This window comes from Dreissena polymorpha, chromosome 1 (genome assembly GCF_020536995.1).
Source record: "Dreissena polymorpha isolate Duluth1 chromosome 1, UMN_Dpol_1.0, whole genome shotgun sequence".
NCBI classification, from domain to species: Eukaryota; Metazoa; Mollusca; class Bivalvia; order Myida; family Dreissenidae; genus Dreissena; species Dreissena polymorpha.
The window spans coordinates 78,319,267-78,333,864 of NC_068355.1; positions in this window are offsets into that span (position 1 = coordinate 78,319,267).

A 14,598-nucleotide genomic window follows, 5' to 3' on the forward strand; every position below is an offset into this window, starting at 1 on the left:
AATTTCTGTTGTATACAGGAGTAAAACTATATAACAAGTAAGTAAATAATTCATTACTTATCAGTGCGGGAAGTTGTTTTTGATTGGAGGGAGCAACTCGCGGTTAAAGTAGTAAGTCCCTTATTACAATTACTTATTTGTAATTTTCCGTAGATAAGTTTCAAACGGATGCAATAACTAAAAAATGTCGTCGCCGCCATTAAAATCTTCTTAAGTTAAAAAACTCTCGCCCTTAAAGAGCTATCGCCAGAAATAAAGACACCGTCACCCCCACAAACACACCCGTACACACAAACGCACACGAACACACAAACACGCACACATCAAATGACTAGTTAGCGTATTATTACATAAGAAAAGACTGGATAAACACAGCCAAAACAATCTGACAACAAATACGAATTCAAAATAAGCGTAAAGATACCCCAAAGCAATGTGCATAAACAGTTTCCCGAAAGCGTTACCATTAGAAAACTTAAGAAAGTATTAACATAAAAAAACGTCGAGCGTCCGTCTATGGTCGAGAGTCCGTCTATGGTCGAGAGTCCGTCTATGGTGGAACCATTAACAACGCCATTAATATGACTTTCGAATCCAAAACCTGTCAACTCAGACCCTAGGTTCAAACATAAGCCCGCGCAGCACGAAACAATCAGGTGCGCGAAATGCATTTTTTTTTGTTATTATTATTATTATTCCAAGTACTTGCATATTATTCAAGCACCAAACATACACCAGAATAGCCCAATCAAGAAAAGCTTCACATTACCATTATTAAATTAAATGCACCCAAATAAACAACACATGGAAAAGAATTTCAGTGACCTTTAAGCCTGTTGGACCCGGATGAATGCCGTAAACCCAGTTGTTTATGTATTGCTTTCACACTCTCATACATAACCTCAACAAATGAAAAAGTGAACAACAAACACTCCATACAACGTGAGCTAATTGAAAATAAGCATACACGACGGAAGGGTACATTATCCAAACTATGGATGCAAATCAGCCTTAGCCGCAATGGACGGTCTCTAGTCTCTCTTCATTAACAAAAACGCTCTCAATAATGCACGCACGGCCCCGCGATGCCCTGCTTTTCCAGCAAATGTGTTTCCGTCAGCTTTTTACGACGTCGATATGGAAATCAAGTCATGCAATTAAACTGCATACGTCACCGTAAAATGCATAAGAGCGAACTTGTGTAGAACTCAATTTACTCAAATAAAACTGCATACCCGCAAACCTGCATACCCGCAAACCGGCATACCCGCAAATCTGCATACCCGCAAACCTGCATACCCGCAAACCTGCATACCCGCAAACCTGCATACCCGCAAACCTGCATACCCGCAAACCTGCATACCCGGCAAACCTGCATACCCGCAAACCTGCATACCCGCAAACCTGCATACCCGCAAACCTGCATACCCGCATACCCGCAAACCTGAATACCCGCAAACCTGCATACCCGCACACCTGCATACCCGCAAACCTGCATACCCGCACACCTGCATACCCGCAAACCTGCATACCCACAAACCTGCATACCCGAAAACCTGCATACCCGCAAACCCACATAACCGCAAACCAGCATACCCGCAAACCTGCATACCCGCAAACCTGCATACCCGCAAACTTGCATTCCCGCAAACCTGCATACCCGCAAACCTGCATACCCGGCAAACCTGCATACCCGCAAACCTGCATACCCGCAAACCTGCATACCCGCAAACCTGCATACCCGCAAACCTGCATACCCGCAAACCTGCATACCCACAAACCCGCATACCCGCAAACCTGCATACACGCAGACCTGCATACCCGCAAACCTGCATACCCGCAATCCTGCATACCCGCAAACCTGCATATCCGCAAACCTGCATACCCGCAAACCTGCATACCCGCAAACCTGCATACCCGCAAACCTGCATACCCGCAACCTTGAATACCCGCAAACCTGCATACCCGCAGACCTGCATACCCGCAAACCTGCATACCCGCAAACCTGCATACCCGCAAACCTGCATACCCGCAAACCTGCATACCCGCAAACCCGCATAACCGCAAACCAGCATACCCGCAAACCTGCATACCCGCAAACCTGCATACCCGCAAACTTGCATACCCGCAAACCTGCATACCCGCAAACCTGCATACCCGCAAACCTGCATACCCGCAAACCTGCATACCCGCAAACCTTGCCTTCATAAATCCTATTCAGACCCACCATAGGCGTTGTTTCAAACCAATACATTACAAACCAATACAATACAAACCAACTACAAATAACCGGGTGAAATACCTAAGATATTACCGGTATTCACCACAACACAGTGGTTCAGTAATCACATGTTCGTCTGTCAAATAACAATATATGAAAATATCAGAAGATTTGTATAATATAGTATTTCATTAGCTCCTTTTTTGGCGTCTAAATAAATGTCTTACGAGCCACCGATTAAAGTCCCTTAAGAATGACGTTATGAAGACGCAGTGACAGTAAGGACTTTATGCAAAAGAAAAGAAAGAACACACACGCGTGTGCGCATAGTATCCGGGTCAGGTGAATTTCTTGTAGATAGCAAAAACGCAATTATATAAGCGCACAATCACATTACGAAAACAAACAACCACAATTTAAATAAAATATTAAGCTGGCACAATATTCGAATAGCTTTTCACAACGAAGGACATTCTCTTAATAGGAACTATATTAACTAACAGAACAACCATTTCACCACAGCCATTTTTATATGAAAGCTGCTAAGGCCTCGGAAATGAACTACAGGATTATTAGAAAACTTGATTTAAGTTGACCGTGTTCCGTCGCATACGTTTGGACACTGTAGCTGTGTCCGGCTTTGTAAACACCATTGTTCTCTTTGCATGCTAATAAATCACGACAGTAGTTAGCTATTGAAATAACGCCATAACCCGATTTGCAGCAAATCTCTTTGAAATTAAATTGTATCGTTTGCGCTATTAGTTCTCGCTGTTGTTAGTTGCCAACAGAATGCTGAACTGTGTGTGTGTGTGTGTGTTTGTGTGTGAGCGTGTGTGTGTGTGTGTGTGTGTGTGTGCGCGTGCGTGCGGGCGCGCGCGCGTGCGTGCGTGCGTGTGGTGTGTGTGTGTGTGTGTGCGTGCGTTCGTCCGTGCGTGTGTGTGTGTGTGTGTGTGTGTGTTTGTTGTATTTTATAAGTCCATCCGCGTCTTCACGACTTCACTTTGAAGTACTTTCCAAAGCAACACATTGTTTGCGTAGGAATTGATAACTCGATTGTATATAACTTGAAAATAAATAACTCTTTTAATACACTAATGCATTTAATCTATACATGTATTATACATATATACACTTATGAAGTTAATATTACGGCTGTATGGTTATCAAAATTCATCTTGATACGATCAAATGAATTTAATCTATACTACATTTTGCTGATATTAATTGTGTTGGAATTTTAAATTATAATGTACCATTTAAATGTGTTTATATTGATTGGGTTTAAAACATTCTATGGCTACGTGTGCTGCACATGCGCGTTTTATACCCCAATAACGCAGCCTGTAATATGGAGAATGCGCTAAGGCTACATTTTATACCGAGCCTTTCCATTATTAAATATGATGACGTTCTAACCACAGGTGGTTAGCGTGTGGCTATGCTATTAATTAGTGAAAACATCATTTTGAATGATAAATAATCATATTATAACGAAAAATTAACTTTTCTGAAAAAAAAAATTTCACTATCAAATATATATATAACAAGGTATGCAACTCAAAATCACCCCAAAACGGGGTGCATCGCTTTGAACAGCCATATCTTCATCAATTTTGCAGCGATTTTCACGATCTCGGTCTTATTCAACGCAGAAATGAATTTCCTTTCTGGAAATGTATATGTCTTGCAATATTTTTACAAATGCTGGGTCAACTTTTAAGAAATAACACGATACACAACACGCATGACCCAGTTGACAGTGATCATGTATTCTTTATGAATGAAATCTCCAGTTGTAAAGACACACCTCCGCATTGGACCAATGAAATCACTCGTATGTTAAAAATGTCAGTTAGTTGAAATGTATGTAAACAAAGGTTTCAAACGGCGCTGGACAGTTAGTCTTGATGCAGAATGTAACGACAAGAACGGTAATAATGTTTTTTCATACGTTTTATTGAATTATGGTATCGAACTACATGAACTTTGTAGGGAAGTTGTCCTTTACTCCGTGAAGATTTCAGTCTTAAAGACAGCATGATCACTGTCAACTGGGTCATGCGTGTTGTGTATCGTGTTATTTCTTAAAAGTTGACCCAGCATTTGTAAAAATATTGCAAGACATATACATTTCCAGAAAGGAAATTCATTTCTGCGTTGAATAAGACCGAGATCGTGAAAATCGCTGCAAAATTTATGAAGATATGGCTGTTCAAAGCGATGCACCCCGTTTTGGGCTGATTTTGAGTTGCATACCTTGTTATATATATATTTGATAGTGAAATATTTTTTTTTTCAGAAAAGTTAATTTTTCGTTATAATATGATTATTTATCATTCAAAATGATGTTTTCACTAATTAATATCATAGCCACACGCTAACCACCTGTGGTTCTAACACATGTACATACCCTTTACATCGTTAACAAAAATTCGTAAATTTTTAGATCAAGTGTACTTATAAACGTTACCAGAGACATTTATGATAATTTCGACTAACAAAGTCATCACAAATAAGACTATTTTACCGAATACTTCCCCTACATGTTGCACGGTTTTATGTTTTTATTTATTAACAATGGGTTAGTGACCGCGTAACTTCAATTTCAGGTTGTAGCGTTGCTAGCCGCCGTGTGCATGTTGAATGATGCCAGTCATGAAATCGGTATATAAACTGAGCTGTATGCGACTTATTTCATTTATCTGGTAATTTGTTTTCTACTTCTTTGCGCTTTAATTTATCACCCGCTTTGCTTCTGGAACAACTTATCATCATTTTCAAACATTGTATACGTTAATTGTTTCCTTCTACTGATTGATTTTTTTTATAAACGTATTTCTTTCACCTTTTCAGCATTTAATAAATACAGTTAAAGACGCAGTTATTTGGTAAAAGCAATTTATATGGTTTGATTATATATGTAATTGTATCGTTTACGTACAATTTGTGAACGTTAATAAATACAACGGATGCAACGGTACGTAAAGGATTGTTAAACACATTTTATGTTCATACCCATGTTCATATGATTGTTCTTTATAAGTATTAATTGTTTATCCTGCGTCTGAGCATATGTGTTTGTAAGTATTTGCAAGCCAAGATTAAAAAATTAATAAATGTGTTATCCTGCTAACTATTAAATTTTTCTTTAAGGTCCCAGATGTCCCCTGAACAGTCAATGCGATACAAACACCGGGTTGGTATAAAACGCAGCCAATATATTTATTGAGGGAAAAAGAAGCTTTAAGCGCAGCCGATATAGATGATTTATGATTAATTATTAAACGGCATAATAAAAAACATAATCAGATATTTAACTTGAAATAAAATAAAAGAAATCGGTTATAAATAATTATTTGCGGTAAGGAACTCTAAACTAGGTACACTTTCAGATTTAAGTAAACTAATAATAATTACGAGCATAGAGTACAGAATATGCTTGTGTTAGAGGCATTTGCATTCTTCGTTTTCTTTTCGGTCGTTAAAATGGACATGCCGGCTCTTTGTGCAAAAGAAGCCGCGCGCTGCAGGGCCTCCCGACTGTCATAAAGCCTTCCTTTCACCATTGCCTTTTCCGTCAGATCTGGCGCCTGACGCCGTCGTGTCCTTAGTCTGCCTTGCCCTGCACATTGGCATTATCCGCCTAGATCTGGCGCCTGAGGCCGTCGTCTCGGTATTCTGCCTTTCCTTGCACCCTAGCCATTTCCGCCTAGTTCTGGCGCCTGAGGCCGTCGTGTCCGTAGTCTGCCTTTCTTTGCACCCTGGCCTTATCCGCCTAGATCTGGCACCTGAGGCCGTCGTCTCGGTATTCTGCCTTTTCTTGAACCCTGGCCTTTTCCGCCTAGATCAGGCGCCTGAGGCAGTCGTGTCCGTATTCTACCTTTCCTTGCACCCTGGCCATATCCGCCTAGATCTGGCGCCTGAGGCCGTCGTGTGTGTATTCTGCCTTTCTTTGCACCCTGGCCTTTTCCGCCTACATCTTGTGCCTGAGGCCGTCGTGTCCGTATTCTGCCTTTCCTTGCGGCCTGGCTTTTTCCACCCAGATCTGACCGGTCGTGTCCGTCCGGTTGCTTGTCTTGAACCCCTTATAGCCGAGGGCGGGGGGGGGGGGGCAACATGCAGAGCAACACCACGCACATACCCAGTGTTGTCCATCATTGAAGGTAAACGTTGCATCGTCGGGCTACATACTTTAGCTCAGTAGATTCTTCCTCATCAGTGGTTCATTTTTCGAATTTTTCTTTCAGTAGAATTCTGGCAAACCAATGTTTTGAGCGCGCTCCGCCGATGTTGTTTTGTATGATTGATCCATCTCATACCTTTCATCCATTGAGGAGGTTGCTGATATTCGTATGTCCTCAAGCCTTCAATCTGCCCGGCTCAGGAAGCCGTTTTAGGGGTTTAAACTTCCACTGGCATAGTTTTCCGTGTCAAAGAGGCATTCAAACCATCACAACACGTTAAAGAATCAGCAGTGTTTAAGAACTTTAGAATCTGAAAAAAAAAGTATTTAATTTACTAAAATTGCTGAAATAAATTTGTGAAAAAAATGTTATTTAAGCTTTTTAAAATAACTAACGTGTTTTTTCAAATACACACAAAATACAAATCTTAAGTTAGACATTGCCAGACAAAATGCCATAAAAAATGGTCGTTGCCGAGTTTAAAAGTGTTCAAACTAACAGGTTGTTTTTTCAGGAGTTCAAGATGAAGGCGAACTTTATGTACTATCAACATGAACAAATACGTATTTAGCGACTGTTATATGAATTCAATACCAATTTTTGGTTTTGCAAATACTTCAAAAGAAAAAGAACACACGCATTTTTAACTATATCCCACGTTCACCATTTTATTTCCTTAAATTTGACATGTTCTAATTCCATCAGGAGGGTACATGCATTCACATATCTTTGTGTGAAAAACTGAGGTGTATGTTTGGACAATTGCAATGCTTCTTGATTTTTTTTGGGATGGGAGGGGGATGGTGGTGGGGTGGGGGCAATGTTTTTTTTTAAATTTTATTTTAAAAAAAAGAAAGGAAAATCTGTTTAAGTGATGTGTCACCTCATATGGTATATAGCAACTACATGTCTATTAACTTGTTTTAACACCCAGCATTTATTTAAGAGTGTTCTATTATAAACATAATACATCGCAAAAGTATCCCGTTGTGTCTATGTCAAAGAACTAATATTTTGTGAGTAAAATAGTAAAAACAGGGAGAAAATTAAAAAAACATATAACATCACAAAACTCTCCGTTCCGTGACGTTTTACAGCCTTCACACTTGCCAACGGATAGACGAATTTCATCATTGAACCGCTCCCTGTTAAATTTCAAGTTCACATTTTGTTTCACCGGATATGACTGTATCTGAGGATGTCTTGGTTATCTCCCTCGTATTAGGCTTCAAGCAGCTTGTATATCGTCTATGATAGCCTTTTTAAAAACGATGTCCTCTTGTATGACGTTGATTAGTTCTTCAAAATGATCAAGCGCGTATGCTTCAACACTGGGAGAGTATCTGCCTGGTGATGTGTTCAATAAGTCCAGTACCACTTACAACGAAAGAAAGACCATTCAGAACACATTGGCATCTCATACTGGCAAATATTTGTTCATTAAATACGGCTTTCAGAAGTAAACACGTTGATAACCATTTCACAAAAGCATTTTTTAATGAACAAACAATAATAATAATAATAATTATAATAATAATAGTAATAGTAATACTACTACTACTACTACTACTACTACTACTACTACTACTACTACTAATAATAATAATAATAACAATAGCAATAATAATAATAATTATAATAATAATTATTATTATAATAATAACAACAACAATAATAATAATAATAATAATAATAATAATAATAATAATAATAATAATAATAATAATAATAATAATAATGTCTGTCTGTCTGTCTGTCTGTCTGTCTGTCTGTCTGTCTGTCTGTCTGTCTGTCTGTCTGTCTGTCTGTCTGTCTGTCTGTCTGTCTGTCTGTCTGTCTGTCTGTCTGTCTGTCGTTCTGTCGGTCTGTCTGTCTGTCTGTCTGCCTGCCTGCCTGCCTGCCTGCCTGTCTGTCTGTCTGTCTGTCTTTTTGCAGTGCGTTTGTCGACTTAAGGTAGCGCAACCATAATGATTTCCCGCGATTTCTTCGAAGATTGAAGAGCGTTAAGTTGACTTGGCCGAGTGATTAAGGCGTTAGACTTGAAATCTTTTGGGATTTACCCGCGCAGGTTCAAATCCTGCCGACAGCGCATACTTTTTGCGAAATGTTTTTTGATTTAATTTAGCATATAAACAGTCCCTTTTTGCTGACGATTTAACTTATTTTCTAAATGAAAGTAGTGACTCATTCAATAGTTTTATAGAATCGCTAACCCCTTTTGGAATGGCATCGGGTCTTAAACTAAACAAAAGTAAATGCACTGTGTTACGAGATGGTAAATTTAAACAAAGTACTATTCATCTTAAAAAAGAAATGAAATTCAACTGGACATCAGATGAAGCAACAACGTTAGGAATAACATTTACAAACAATGAAAATGAAACAATTCTAAAAACATATTGCCTAAATTACAAAAATTTAAAAATTGTTTAAAGGGGCCTTTTCACAGATTTTGGCATGTTTTGAAGTTTGTCATTAAATGCTTTATATTGATAAATGTAAACATTAAATTTTAAAAGCTTCAGTTAAAAATCAAAAATTAAATTAAAAAAAGGAACAAAAAGTAGCCCGCAGCGGGGCTCGAACCAGTGACCCCCGTAATCCTGAAGTAAAACCATTAGCCAACTGAGCTATCCTGCCAAGCATACATAAAATGCGTATTTTATACCTTAAATCAGCAATATTCGTAGTTTCACACATTTAAACGGCAACAACAGAACTCTCCAATCGTTTTGCGTTGCAACGCTTTATAATTTTTAGGTTTTCGAATCGTCAAAAGATGCATATAATGGCTATAATAGACCATAGCAAATATTCAGTGATACTGTTTCCTCACAAATATCATTAATAAACCGAAAAGTTGCGAATCTGAAACAACTTTTTTTTCAATTTTGTCAATTTACCAAACCGTGAAAAGATCTCTTTTAAATCATGGCAGCATCGCAAACTAACACTAATCGGAATAAACACCGTGTTGAAAACGTTTGCACACCCTAAATTAATTTATACACTAACAATTCTCCCTAACCCACAAAATGATATTATTGAAGATATAAAACCAGAAATATTTAATTTCATATGGGACGGTAAACCTGATAAAATTAAGTGAACTCAATTAATTCAATCAGTAGAACATGGAGGTATCAGACTAACGGACAAAGATTCATTCGTGAATGCAATCAAATGCAGTTGGGTTAAAAGACATTTAGATAATACCAATACGAGTAAATGGAAATTATTCTACCAGGAAATTCTAAAAAAATATGGTGAAACTTTAGTTTTTGAATGCAATATCGACAATAATATCTTAGATGAAATCTCAGCCAAAAACAAATTTCTATCGAATGTTCTATCGGCATGGTGTAAAGTTACTCATAATTTGGAAACCAAAATGAACAGTTAAATCATTTTATGGAACAATAAAGACATAAGTACTAACAATAAAACGGTTTTCTTTAAACATTGGTTTGAACGAAACATAAAATATGTAGATCAATTGTATGACTACAGAATACACGACTTCTACTCTTTTGATAACTTATGCTACATATTCGGAAAACCTACAAGTAATTTCCTGATGTACTACACATTGATCAAAAGTATACCCGTACATATTAAAGCTGCTACAAATACAAATAACACACCATGTACTCAAGAAACATTCGTAGAAAACATAACTGCAAAAAAAAACAACAACGAACAAAATATTTTACACACTTCAAATTAAAAACCTGCCGAAATCTCTTAAGCTCAAACTAAATGGCAAAACCTTCTTCAAGTTGGAGAAAAACAATTTAATTGGAAACAAAAATTTGTCATGCCATATAAATCAACTACTTATAGCACACCGAGAAATTTTCAATATAAATAAATCCAGAGAATGAAAGCTTTACATAAATATCTTTTTAAGTGCAACCCATCCAACACAAATCTACTTGATATGTGTAGTGAACATATTGAAACAACAGAACACCTTTTCTGGGAGTGTTAACATATTCAATCTCTATGGAATCAATTAACAACCTTTCTAGAGAAACAACAATTAAATGTAAAACTATCTCTCTTAGACATCAGTTTAGGGGTAAATACCTTCAAAATACAAGAGGTTAATAACGCTGTGAATGACATAATTATATTAATGAAATATTTTATATTCAGCATGAAAAACAGAAAACAAATACCAACAATGAACTGTTTTATCAATTATTTAAAACTGAAGAATCAAATTGAAAAAGAAATAGCCCTAAACAATGATACACTTAATATACATGTATTTGAACACAAGTGGAAACACATTAAACTTTCATAAACAAGTCCAGTATGCTTTCTACTTACTTTATGCAACTCATCCTTATGCATACTTATTATGTTGTTTTTATTTCTTTAAAAACACCTATCCCAAACAAACATAAAAAACAATACATTGTAAACTTTTTTTAAATCAAAAGGAAACCAATAGGTCAAAAAGTATATATTAGCATATATTGTATAACTTGTTTGAATAGTATTGCTGCTACATGGTATCACTTTGTTTTATGACCAGATACACGTATACATTGTATGTCTTTTATTGAATAAAAAAAATATAAGCTACGTTTTTTGTTAAATATGTTGCAATTTTTATTATCAATTTTTAAAATTAAAACAACGTTATGTCTAAATTGGGTGATTTACTGCTGGAAATACGAATGGTGCATGTACATCTTTATTCCTATTTCAAAAAGTAAACGGTTCATCTGTCTTTTTCTTGGTATCTTTGCTGTATATAGTGTATCTATAAAAACTTAGTTCAAAATAATACTTAAATGATACTATTTTGAATTTTATCACACGTTGTTTTTAACAAACCCAATTTCTACTTGGCTGAAACAACTTACATTTCCTGGCGCTCTTCCATAGATAACACGTTATAAAAAGTAAATGTCTTATAATACTTATTTCATCTTGTTTAAACTTTAAACATCTTTACTGCATCTGTACACACCAACTGCATGCCCATATTTGGAAAACTGGATGATTTATGGAACTTTCATTGACCACAGGGGTGCAAATAAACTCGACAAAAGCCGAGCGTGGGGGTGGTTTCGAAAAAATCGAATATATAGTATATTTTTTAAAAAATAACGGAAAGATAGAAAAAATCAAAAATTGCATGTAGTTCAGTGAAATGATGCTGATTAAGAAAATAATACATTAGATTATACTTTAAAAGGTGCCCATTATGGGTGCGCTACCTTAAACTACTGCCTTCAGGATTAGCTGAATCTCAACCTCTTGTTCCGGAACCGTCTTCATGTTTCTTTTTGACTTGCCAAAGCGTATGATTTCAGTTCTTTCTGTTTAGAGAGCCATTTCGAACACGTTCTTTCTTTGCCAAAGTTCTTGTTTATCAGGCTCAATCTCTTCTTTCACTTTCAAAGTGTCTTCTTTAGGTATCTGAAGCTTATTACTCAAGTCATGAAGAGCCTTCTTGTGCCTAGTCCTCCGAAGATTTTTTGCCTTGTCGAACATCGATCGAATCACCGCGATTATTTAAATGGAGTTCTTCCGGCGCAGTATGCCCTGTAACAACTATCTCTTTCACCGCACATTTGCATCTGATGCTTAATGTCGGAGACCGTGAGTGTTTCCCTGAGATCTGGTATGAAATAGAATGCTGCAAAGCACAACATCCTAAAAACTGGGAATACCAACACAGTGATATACTTTTCCTCTCTCGATATAATAATACGAGTAATAATAACAATAATTCTACTACTACTAAAAATAATAATAATAGGAAAAAAAAGTTAAAATAATAATAATAATAATAACAATAATAATAATAATAACAACAACAACAATAATAATGATAATAATAAAAACAATAATAATAATAGCAACAACAACAACAACAACAATAATAATAGTAATAATAATAATAATAATAACTATTGTTTATCTGTCTGTCTGTCTGCCTGTCTGTCTGCCTGTCTGTCTGTCTATCTCTCTCTGTCAGTCTGTCTGTCTGTCTGTCTGTCTGTCTGTCTGTCTGTCTGTCTGTCTCTCTCTCTGTCAGTCTGTCTGTCTGTCTGTCCGTCTGTCTGTCGGTCTGACGGTCGTTCGGTCTGTCTGTATGTCTGCCTGTCTGTCTATCTCTCTCTCTGTCAGTCTGTCTGTCTTTTTGCAGTGCGTTTTTATTGACTTAAGTTACTGCCTTTAGGATCAGCTGAATCTCAACCTCTAGTTCCGGAACCGCCTTCATGTTCTTTTTGACTTGCCTAAGCGAATGATTCCTGTTCTTTCTGCTTAAAGAGCCATTTTTGAACACGTTCTCTCTCTGCAAATGTTCCTGTTTTTAAGGCTCAATCCCTTCTTTCACTTTCAACGTGTCTTCTTTAGGCATCTGAAGCTTATTACTCAACTCATCATGAGCCTTCTTTTGTGCCTAGTCCTCCGAAGATTTAGCGGCAATTTTTGCCTTGTCGCCTATATTGTGAACATCGATCGAATCACCGCGATTGTCTAAATGAAGTACTTCCGGCACAGTATGCCCTACAACAAATATTTCTTTCACCACACATTTGCATCTGACGCTTAATGTCTGAGACCGTGAGTGTTTCTCTGAGATCTGGTATGAAATAGAATGCTGCAAAGCACAACATCCTAAAAACTAGGAATACCAACACAGTGATATACTTCTCCTCTCTCGATACAATAATACGAGTAATAATAATAATAATAATAATAATAATAATAATAATAATAATAATAATAATAATAATAATAAAAGTAATACTACTACTACTACTACTACTACTACTAATAATAATAATAATAATAATAATAATAATAATAATAATAATTATAATAATAATAATAACTATAATAATAATAATACTAATATTATTATAAAATAAAATAAAAATAAATTATGTACAGTCAAAACATTAAGCATGAAATACTTTTTGTCGATGACGAATATGATGATCTCGCATTTTATTGCGTGAAAAATGAAGTGTACAATATGATCATGTATTCAGAATTCCATTGAGGCTGGTATGATAGGCATACTTTCAAACATGGACTCTACAACATTCATAGTTCTAAATCCTCGAAAGGAAATAGTCGTTATGTCATTTTTTATGTATTGGTGCATGATTTTTTTTACCATTCAGTATCCAAATACCATTTCCATTTAACAAATTTAAGTCCCAAAACACAGTTTATAAATATAAACCTATATACAGATATAATAACAGTACCACAAGACACCAAGACACACAAGCAATCACAATGACAATTATTCCAAAGATTGCAAGCAATCATGGTTATCTATTTTTATTTTTCATTTTGAGCACTGATATATTTTACTGTTGTAAAAGCTAACTTGTCCAGTCCGATATAAATACACATGTGCGACTATAATTTCTACGTTTTCCAACGATATCTTCATTGTCTACAAAGCTTCTTTTTGTACCCATATATCGCAGACTGCAATTTGCAGGCTGCACTTAAAGCTGCGTTTTATACCGCGGCGCAAACGTCGGTGTGTGTAACTGTCGGTTTGGACTGCTATTTCTGAAATGTTGTAAGTGGCTGATTACTATATTACTGGATTTAAACACTCATTCATTCACTGCTTAAACATTGTAATTAAAACTCTTTTTACATTAACATTTACATAATAATATATTCAATTACTAAGTACATCGACATACTGTGCTTTTACTCTAGTGCTGAAATAAGAATTATATGTGTGCGCAGTGTTTACATTTGTTTTATTAATTCATTAGTACCGTTTGTGTGTGCGTTTGCAGTATTACACGTGTACGCTCAGCGACTGTCAAAGTGGATCATTATATTAAAAGTAGTAGATATATTTCGACGAAATATATGTTAGCCAAATAATAATCCGTTTTGATTATTGGGTACAGTAGAAAAACAACCTACTTTGTCATGATCGATATAATGTGTCCATATAATTATTTAACCGATTCCCACGTTTTATCTCGATCACCAATTTAAAACTGATAAATATTATGAGCTATTTGATTTTTAATATATTTAAAGCTTCAGTCCCATAAAGCACGGATGGATATGGAAGTTCCGTATAATCCCGGCTCCCCCATTATCCATATCCGAGACAATCCGTTGAATTTTTGGGATTTTTAAGCGTCGATTGTATTCCAAAGAGTATGAAATCTGAGA